This window comes from Phaseolus vulgaris, chromosome 9 (assembly GCF_051622355.1).
Source record: "Phaseolus vulgaris cultivar YP4 chromosome 9, ASM5162235v1, whole genome shotgun sequence".
NCBI classification, from domain to species: Eukaryota; Viridiplantae; Streptophyta; class Magnoliopsida; order Fabales; family Fabaceae; genus Phaseolus; species Phaseolus vulgaris.
This window is the reverse complement of record NC_143506.1, coordinates 37,324,846-37,335,765: the sequence shown is the minus strand read 5'-3', so window position 1 is coordinate 37,335,765 and position 10,920 is coordinate 37,324,846.

Sequence of the window (10,920 nt, the reverse complement as noted above, 5' to 3'; positions counted from 1 at the left end):
TATCATCAAGTGAAGAAAATCTGTTTGTGCTTTATCTTCTAATGTATTACATATCTTTTGTATTACTTTTACATATTTTACCTTTATATTATTATAACATCACAATTTTCCTTTATTTATTTAGTCTTTGATGAGATTGGCTTCTGCTAATTGCTCTGAATTTTCTTGCTGTGTTGTCCAAATCAGAGTTCTTAATTGTCCACGTAACTTACACGTGTCTGCCACATAAACACCATTTAACGTCGTTTGGTGATATTTAACATAAAGGACCATTTTGAATACATTTTAAAAAACTTAGGGACCAAATTGAATTTTTTAAAAACCACAATACCAAATTGACTATTGACTATAAATATAGGGACGGAAAAGGTAATTAAACCTTTTTTATAATAAAAATTATTTTAAATATTAATATTTTTTAATTTATAAAATAATATCTAATTTATTTAATATAATAAATAATTATTTTTTATTTTTAAATTATTTAATATTTAATAATTTTAAATAATTATTTTTTATTTTTAAATTATTTAATATTTAATAATTTTAAATAATTATTTTTTATTTTTAAATTATTTAATATTTAATAAATTTTTTTACAAGTGAAAAATATAGAAATTAAAGAATTTTATTTAGAGAGAAAGCATTGTCTCTCTACCTATCTGAAAAAGAAAAACTTTAGGAGTCCATGTATGTATTGTGGTCACTACATGTTTAGGAAAAGGGCCCACACTTTGGTCATTGTTACTTTTTACGAGTTTGTTTGTAAACAACACAAAACTGTTACTGTCAATAAAATAAATGAAAAAAATAAGAGTTTTTTTTTTATTTATAATTTTTTTTATTTATTTTTTAGTTTACATAAATTTTTATTTATTTATCATATTTTATTAACTTTTTATTTTTTCACTTATTATTTTTTAGTTTCTGTACTTATTTTTCTACTGTTAATGTTTCATTACATAATATTATATATAAAAATTACATATAATAAAATTGTAAAGAAGATTAATGTGACAATAATTAAATTATGAAATTAAAAATTTATTTTTTAAAAATAAATAAATAAATATTTAATTTAATTAATATTCATAAGATCCACTAGTTCAAATATATATATATATATATATATATAAATTTTAAAAAAATAAAAGTATTAAAAAATTTCTTCATCAATTAATTTTCATTTACTATAATTTATATAATTATTTTTTTGTACTGGTGAGAGTCGTACGACCGATGCCATGTCTCGGCCCATCAACGGATCGTCCGACATCACAAATTCAATTACGCTTAAGCAGAGTTAGTAAAGCTAATCATCAATCAAGAACTAGGTAATACACTTCTAAACATGACTCATGCTCTCTAATCTGGCTCAACAAGAAATGCCCACTAAAATAATATAAATAGCACAAATTCATATAACTAGGTACGTCATTGAACAATACTTAGATAACCGAGTGTCAAATACTAAAACTAACTTAAGCGTCGGAGTGCCTTCTGTAGGTACCATTCGAGTCTGAGCTAGGAGAAGACATAGAGGTGGAACATGTAAAGGAGAGGAAGGAGCTTCCAAGGGGAGGAATCGAAGTGCAATCCGACCGACCAAGGGAGTGGAAGAGCAACTTCAATAGTTCTCTAGGACCCAATCCCGTTCGAGAACAATTGGCGCCCACCGTGGGGCTGAGAGAATTTGTGTTAAGAAGAAAGTAGATGGTATCAACCCGAAACATGGCTAGCAAGAGAATGTCCGAAGCTGAGCAGATGACACTGTTAATGTCTTTGCAGAGGGAGATGGTTGAGATGAGAAGAAGGAATGGTGAAGCCGCTCGAAAGAATGAGAATGAGATCCTAGCTCTCCGAAAGGAGAATGAAAAGATGAAAAGGAAGCTCAGTGGATGGAGACTGTCTGTTGGACTGACTAACCTTGTCGGTAGGTCCTTCACCACCCCCACCGGCTTTAAGACAGTTGAGGAGCCGAAGGACAAGATCCACACCCAAGAGGTGGATGAGAGTCCTACCCGAACAAGTTGACCCCAACGACTGGAACCCTCGATTCGGTCCGTCGACATCCTTTTACCGATTCCATAATTGAGGTACCACTTCCAGACAAGTGGAAAGGCTTTAACAGGTAGCGGTACGATGGCACAACCGACTTGGATCGAGCACATGGATGTGTACGCCACGCATATGAGCCTTTACACCTCGGAAGACGCGGTCCTCTGCCGAGTGTTCCCCACGTTGTTGAAGGGAGGAACCTTGAGTTGGTTTACCAAACTCCCTCTCAACTCTGTTGATAGCTTCACAACGTTGTTGTCCATGTTTGAGACATAGTTTTCCACCAGTCGACTGCACCACCTTACCTCTATCTCCCTGGTTGGTATCCGACAGGAGAAGGGAAAGTCCCTAAGGAAGTTCATTGACAGGTTCGAAAAAGTAGCTATAAGCATCCAAAACCTGAGCCCTGATGTGCCATGCACCACATGCTAACGGCCTTGCGACCGATACTGTTAATAACCTTTGCATGCAGCCTTCCACCAACCTAGATGAGCTTAGGAGAAGAGCCGCCAAGTTCATGCAGTTGGAGGAGCTGAGAGAGTTCCGCAACCAGGCCCGAGTGGAGGCCAGTGGAGAAAAAGGAAGGAGGAGAAAGAGCGCCAAGGCTGATCATCTTTTGGTCGAGGAGATAGACGCAAAGACAACCGGGGGAGCCGGTTCACAAGGTATACCCCCTTGACCACCGACAGGGGAAGGATCCTGGACGAAGCCCTAAATGTCGAGTTGATTCCACCACCAATGAAGGCTACAAGCCCTGACAATGCCGACTGTACCCGCAGGTGTCGGTACCATCAGAATAGTGGGCACACCACCGAAGAGTGTCAGGTCCTGAAAGATAAGATTGAAGAAATTATCTTGGTCAAACACCTACACCGATTTTTTCAAGGGGGGCGAAGTGCAAAGCGGTCCCCCGAATGGATGAACTAGCAAAACAGAGGGACTACTCCCCTCCAAGGGCACGAGAAGATGACTACCGACCCGAGCGTCGATAAAGAAGAGATGACCCTCCAAGAAGAGGAGAACCCCCAAGAAGGAACGAGAAAAGAGGTGACCGAGAGGTCATCAACACGATAGTTGGGAGATTTGCTGGCGAAGGCAGCTCCAACAATGTCTGAAAGAAGCACCTAAGAGCAATGCATCAGGTGAACACGATGTCACTCCGACTAAGGATGTCACCCATCACCTTCACCGACGAAGACTTTAGGGGTGTCGACCCTTCGCAGGACGACCCCATGGTGGTATCGGTCGACATCGACAGATTCACCATCATGAAAACGTGGATAGACCAGGGAAGTTCGGTGGATATCCTCTACTGGAAAACTTTCAAACAAATGAGGATACCCGAGGCAGAGATGACACCGTATGACGATCATGTGGTCAACTTCTCGGGTGAGAGGGTTAGTACTAGAGGCTACATCGAACTCTACTACCTTCAACAAGGGAAAGACAAGCAAAACATTCAAGATTCTATAATTTGTGATCGACACCAACACCTCATACAACATCCTGTTGGGACGACCGTCCATTAACCAGCTGAGAGCAATCGTCTTAACATCCCACCTAGCGATGAAGTTCATGTCGATGTTGAGAGACATTCTGACGGTGCATGTAGATGAGAAGCTTGCGCGGAAATGTTCATCAATATAATTAAAAAAATGTATAGTGCATGTCTTTCATTTACTATGCCTCATCTTTAAACATTAGGCAAAAAAATGAAGCATACAATAACTAAACCTATATGGAGAGAGAACACCAATACACACTCTTGATACTCTCAAACTTTTATAGTATGAACTGATTTGTGTTTAAATGTCTTAATAACCTATTTTTAGAGGTTAGTGAAACTTAAACTTCTTTAATTGAAACCAATGTAGATTCGAATAAGATCCAATTGGTAAAAAGTTTATTGTGTCATCTTTCTTCTTCTATTATTCTTTTTTTATTATTTTTTGTTACTCAAAATTTATTAACTTTATTTTTCAAAAGCTATTTCTTCTTAGTCAAATATTATTAACTTTGTTTCTCAAAACTTGTTGTTTGAATTATAAATAAAAAAATCAAATTTAAAAATATATTTTTTAATATGTCATTTCATCATTTTATGGATAATATAATTAAATTTTTTAAAATTTCATTTTTTTTTATGTAATTGTTATGATTCTTGTGAAAATGATTTGTAAACATTGACAAACAATTCTTTTATTTATTTATTATTTTCTTTATTTGTAAATTTTTATTTAGATTATTAAAGAATTTTCTTACAATGAAAAAACACAATCCTCTTACCTAGCTTTAAAATCTAAAGCATCAATGTTATCCAAGTGAATTTCTATACCATCATTTCCTGTTAATATTTTTTTTGAAAATATTATGAAGTGGACTTTAAGTCGTGCGTGGGACAACATATTACGAGTGATCCGATAACAGGTGACAAGATAGACCCAACAAACACTCGCTAGGATAGGCTTTAAAATGACTCCGATATCATATTATGAAGTGGACTTTAAACCTAACCCAACTCCATAAAACCGGCTCATAGGGTGAGGTTTGCACTCACTTTTACAATGAAATATTCTTATCTCTAGTCGATGTGGGATATACAACAAAAAATATTCTTTCATTGCTGCTTCCTTAACTACCATAGGTTCCTCTACCCACTGAACCCATGATACCCCTTTGATTTCATTTTAGTGCTTCTCCATTTCACCATTAAGTGAAAATATTTTGAATTTGAATCCCCTGATGTAGCCATTTAGCTATAGATTTCTGTTTCATAATCATTTCTTGTTTATAGTATAAGAGTTTAAGGTTAGCTAGGAGCTCTATCCTTTCAAATTTCCAACCTCCTCTGTGATATTCATCGACTCTAAAGTAAATCTTACCACTAAAAAAAATCATTAAATAAAAACCAATTTTAAAGACAAAAAATAATTAATCTAATTTAGAAACTAAAAAATTATCGGTATCTAAAGTAATTTCTAAATTTATAAACTAGTTTCAAAATTGGTATTTAATTAACTACAAAGATTTTACCTAACAATAATCAATAGGTGAAACCTGGGTAGCTGATTAGATAATTAACTTTTTACATACCAATTTAGAAACTACTTTAAATACTAATAATTTTTTTAGTTTCTAAAATAGTATATAATTTTATCAATGTAGTGATTAATTATTTTTTGTTTAAAATTTTTCAAGAAGTGTACCGTTATTAAGTTATAAGCTGATCAATTTGACCATTATATCACTTCTAATCAACATTCAATAGGAATGGATGAAAATTTAACAAACCAGGAGAAAAGTATTGAAGAGATGAAACAATTTCTAAAACCTTAAACCCACATTTAGAAAATATTATTTTTACTTTTGAAAAAGTGGGTTAAAATAGCTTAGTTAATCATTTAAAATTGATTTCAATCTCCTGTATCCAAATAAATTTTATTTTAAGGTTTAAGTTTAAAAATCAAAACCTTAAAACACAAACCCAACCTTAATTTTGGAGCCATTATAAACTAGTTTGTATTGGAAACCTACTAACCAACTTGTATCCTTGCACAATGTCACCATCTTGAAAAAAAGAATAAACATCTAAGAATGAATGACAATTCAACATGTTATTAAAAAACCTATTTCTTATTTCCTTTTTAGCTCATCAACACCCAAAAAGAAAATGATCACAAACATTTTTTTGTGTGTGGTAGGATCATATGCCTTTTTTGGGTATGATCGCTTCTCTTTTTGGAACATAAAAATATTGAGTATGACCACTTTTCTAAATTTCCCTCTTTCTTTGACCGTTCTTATATATCTCTTATGCTTCCAATAACATTCATAATTTTTGAGTCGTTGTACTACAAATTCTAAATCATAGTTAACAAACACAATGAAAAACGAGTTTTGTGTAGTGCCACACCTTTATGAAAAGAAGTAATGTATTTGAGCCACGAGGAAATTTGAAGCACAAAGCATCCATTCCAATAACCATTTTATTAATTACCATTATCATATTCATGGTTTAAAAGAAAAAAAGCATTAATTTTTTTTATTCAGAAAAAAATAAATAAATTAAAAGAAATACTTTAAAAGTGTCTCAACCTTTTTTTTCAATAAACACATACAGAAAGTATTCTAATAACCATTTTGTTAATTATCATTATCGTATCCATGACTTAAAAGAAACATTGATTTTTTTTTATCAGCAAAGAATAATTGAATTAAAGGAACACTTTCAGAGATGTTTTAATCTTTTTACAGTAAACACGTAGAAAAAGAAGCATCGATGATGATAAAGATTTTTGTAAACTTAATTATTAAAGCATGAGTTTAATCCTATAATGGTTAAGAAAGTGAATCGAAATAGGGATATTTAAAATTTGTTTAGTTAAGAAATAGGTGGAGGTAGGTTTAGAAAGCACATTGTCCAAGGAGAAGGAGAAGGAGAAGGTAGCTAGGGTTTGGAATATGCAAATGAGAGTGGAAAAGCAAAAGAGTAGTGAATGAGAGAATAGTGTGTGTTTCTGGGGACATTTATTGTATAAAGTAGCATGCTACCTCTTCTTTTCACCTCCCCAAAAATCTTTCATTCTAACTTTTTGAGTGAGGTGTGACTGGGAAATTCCTCAGTTTTGAAGAATAAGAATTTCCGAAAATCAAAGACTCTCATTGCAAACTTTGTGGGTTCCACACCCTACATTCCCTCTTTTCTTCCTTTCTTTCTTTCTTTTAAATTCCCACTCAGAAACCTATGAATGAATGAATGAATAGTTATGAATCATTTTTTTTATCCAATAGTACTTGTTTGTGCATTATCCTCCGTATACCAACCTTTTTGCTACATGATCAGTGATCATAGAGCCCCCATTAATACCTACCTTTCTCATTTCTATACAATTCATTTATATCTCATCAAACTTTTCCAACTCAGATCAATTGCTAAAGGAATCAAATCCAATGAGTGTTCTTAGTTCACTCAGGGGACCCAATAGGTGAATCAAATTAACTTGTACTTTCACAAATCATACTTCTTACATATTCATCATACTACATCTTAATCATTTTACTCATTGGTGTTGCAAGAGTTTTTTATATGTACATGTTGTTTCAAGTTTTCTTTTTCAATAGTTGGATCTCACATCAGTTAAAAGTATAATAAAATGTCTAAAAGTCTATTAATTTTTTAAGACTAATTAAACAAATTTCTTTCTCAGTGACATTTGTTCATACATATTCTTGTGAAGATTCGTTTGATCATAGGTACCATTGCTGCTATCTGCTACCTTCTGTCATTCAAAAGATGAAATGAAAAAGAAACTTACACCTAATTAACGTCTTTTAATTCTTCCTTTTCAGTTAAATTAATTACCAAAATAAGAGTATAATCTCATTCTGCGCATGTATATGAAGATACAGTATATTCATACTTTATTTTATGGAGCTCTTCAATAATGGACACAATATTTTGAAGAAGAAAAAAATCTGACTGAAACATTTTATAAGCATTTTCATAAGACTCTCATTCATACCAACTAACTTTCCAACCATTATTCTCTTCAAAAATTATTCTTTATTAAAAGGGTATTTTGTTCACAATTATACCCACTTTATGTTTGGATTCTTACAAGTTTAAATAAGGGATCATATTAATATAAGAAATCAAATCGTGCTTATTAATTCCACCCTTCTTGATATTTGAGCTTCTTAATCATTCTTTTTTATCAGATTTGTTCTTTTGACTAATGCATCCTAAAGATTATCCTGCTACTACTCTAATTATAAACAGAAAAGTATTGTTGACACATTGACACTGTTTATAATAATATAATAATATTTTTAAATTAAGGGTGTTAATATATCAGTATCTAATAATAACCCTAAACCCCAAAGAATGAAGTGATCAATATTGATTATACTCATCAGAATCACTGAGTTTTAAGTTTCTGATTCATTTAGATTATTAACTCTTATAAAATGAATCATTCACTTTAAAGAGTAAAGCAGTGAATAGTTGCTTAATGTCAAGATCAACTGCAGTGAAAACAGGTTCATAATTTACCATATAAATGTACATGCATTTAATCATAGTTTAATTAATAGTTAATTTTGTAATTATTAGTTATAACTTTTCACTTTACCTTTAGGGAGAATTTGACAATTGTGTTGACAGAAATTGAATTTTATATAAGCATCATTTAAGCATGTCTTTAATTTTGTTGTTTTGTTTGTTGTTTGTAATCATAGTTTAAGATAAGTGTTCCCACCAGCTGTAAATAAGTGCTGGGGTATACAAAACTTGGTGGAGCCGTTTATGCTAAATGTCTTCATGTGCTACTTTTATTTTCCTTTGTGGTCCCCTTTTTTCACACAATATTCAAGTTGTGAAGTTGTAAGTTTTGGAATTTTTTGGTTTTTTAATCCAAGTTTGTGATTAAAACTGATCCACTTCACATTTGTCTTACACTTCTCTTGAAGTAAAACATGTTTTGTTACGTAAGTGGGCCTGATCTGTCTGAGTTAATGAAGCCTCAGAGTTTTCACTTTCCTTCTTTGTTGAAAATATGTTAGGGAATATGCTAACCAAATCATTTGATCAGTCCATAGATGTAGCAGGATTCATTAGATCACAATGAAAAAAACTGCACATTCACAAACAATGAATGCATGCATAAAGGGATCCTTTTCTTCCAAGTAGAGAAATCCTATTGTCTTCACCACTTTTCAAACTTTCAAATATAATGTTCCAATGATTTGGGCACTCCCTTCCAATCAAAACCACATCCTTTTTAAAGGGTTGGGGGCATTGATGACCCCAAAATGAGCCAGACTCTGATTATATATCTACTTAGGGTGCTTCATTTTGAATAATATGAAAAGGATAAAAAGAGTGCTCAAAGAACAAACATACATGCCCCCACCTGATCACATCTTATGATATAGCTCATTTGTTTTAGCTTTTTTATCTTTTCACAGTAAGCTATCTGATCATACATATGCACCATTCAATCATGAGAGAAGTGTAAAAACGACAACAGACATTAAACTCAAAAGGGCATGTTAATTAGATCATCTATTCCATAAATAAGCTTTTCAGAAAAGTAATATGCTGTAGCATTGAATTTGACTGCAAAAGAGGGCCTAATTAGTTTTACTTAATCTCTCAAAAGTTTAAACGTCACAGGAACTGCTCAGTTGCATATATTTCTTCTGATATCTAATACTTTTTTAGAATTATTCTCTGTTCAATCATCCCTATGGTACTTCTTTTGTTTGATAGCTTTAGTATAATTTGAGTGTTCTTTCCACACCCTTTCAACTGAAGCACTTCCTTTGTTACATAGGGCATTAATTAAGTAGCAGATTCTTTTTTGGCTCTTTTAATGCACTGGAGAATAAGAAAGGTGCATAATGAGAATATATGTTTATTCTATATCTTTTTTCTCTCCTTTAGTTACCTTTAATTCTCCAAATATACCTTAAACTCTTAAACAGATCCTAACCTTGGAAACCACGCTATATATATACTTCCAAAATCAAGCTCTCTCCACAGGAGTTAATTTTTTATCTTCCCATTTTCTCTTAAAAAAGTGTTAAATTTAAAAGTAAAGTTTCATAATGATCAAATTCTGATCATGCTTCGAATCTTGCAAGGTCAGATTAATGTGACTACGTGAGGACCCATATGCTTTCCTTATTATTCAGCTGGTCAAAGAACTGTCTAATCGTTAGTAAAACTTCATATTAAGTGTATATGAGTACAGATAGAAAGGTATATAAGAAACTGATCAATTATAGCAACCATGTCATTAACTAGACTCTGTATCTTTGTCCTTAGTTTCACTTTCTTGCTTTAATTTAATTACCAACTTTGGTTTTCTTCATTACTGAAGTTAATTACATACATATTCCAATGAAACAAAATTTATCTGCATTATAATTAAGGCTATGTGTTTAAGTATGAAACTTAATTAAGTAATTATATGCATGCTTTGTACTATCTCAAGATCTCAAGAGATCCTAGTTACCTTTCATGCATCTCGACGAGAATCTGTTATAATGAGGATAAAATAAATATTCTTTCTCACACCCCAAAAAAAAGAATGAAGAAAAGCAAGAGATGAGGGTAATATACACTTAAAGAAATAGTAAATATGTATAATGTTGAAGTAATACTAAAGGGTAAAAACATGTTAGGAAAGTAGTCAAAAAAGTTACATATATAGCTGAAAGTTGATAATAAAACTCTTACAGAAATGTTTTCTGGCTTCCAAGAAAAAACAAATGAAGCCTCAGTGTTTGTATAATCGAAATGGGAACACAAATGAGTATGCATAATAACAGTATATTTCAGTTCTGCTTCCTTTTTTTGGTAACACAAAAGGTTTTTTTAAGTGGGTTGTTGGAAATTAGATGAGATTAATAGAAAAAGGTGATTGCAGTGTGCAGGAGGAGAGAGGAGAGAGACTGAAAAAGATCCAATAATGCTGTGAAGGATAGCAGACAGAGAGTTGCTTTTCGGGTACTTGGGGAATAAAATGCTGTCTCTCTACGAGGATTGGCGTGAAGAGAGAGAGTGCTCCTTTTATTTTACTACTATCTCTTTTCACAACATGCTCAATCAAATTCTAACTTTACATATTCATATATAAATGACAGAAAAAAAGATTATATGATGAAATATACTACATACTTGTATAACAACTGCATAGATTTAGATGACATATCAGAAAATGAAATGATTATTAATGTGATGAAAAGAAATGGTAGCTTAGTTTTGTAAGAACATTACATGAAATATGAACTATATATATATAATCTATAACTTTCTTTTCAGTTTTTATCTCTTTTCACCTTCCCAACTTTCTCCTT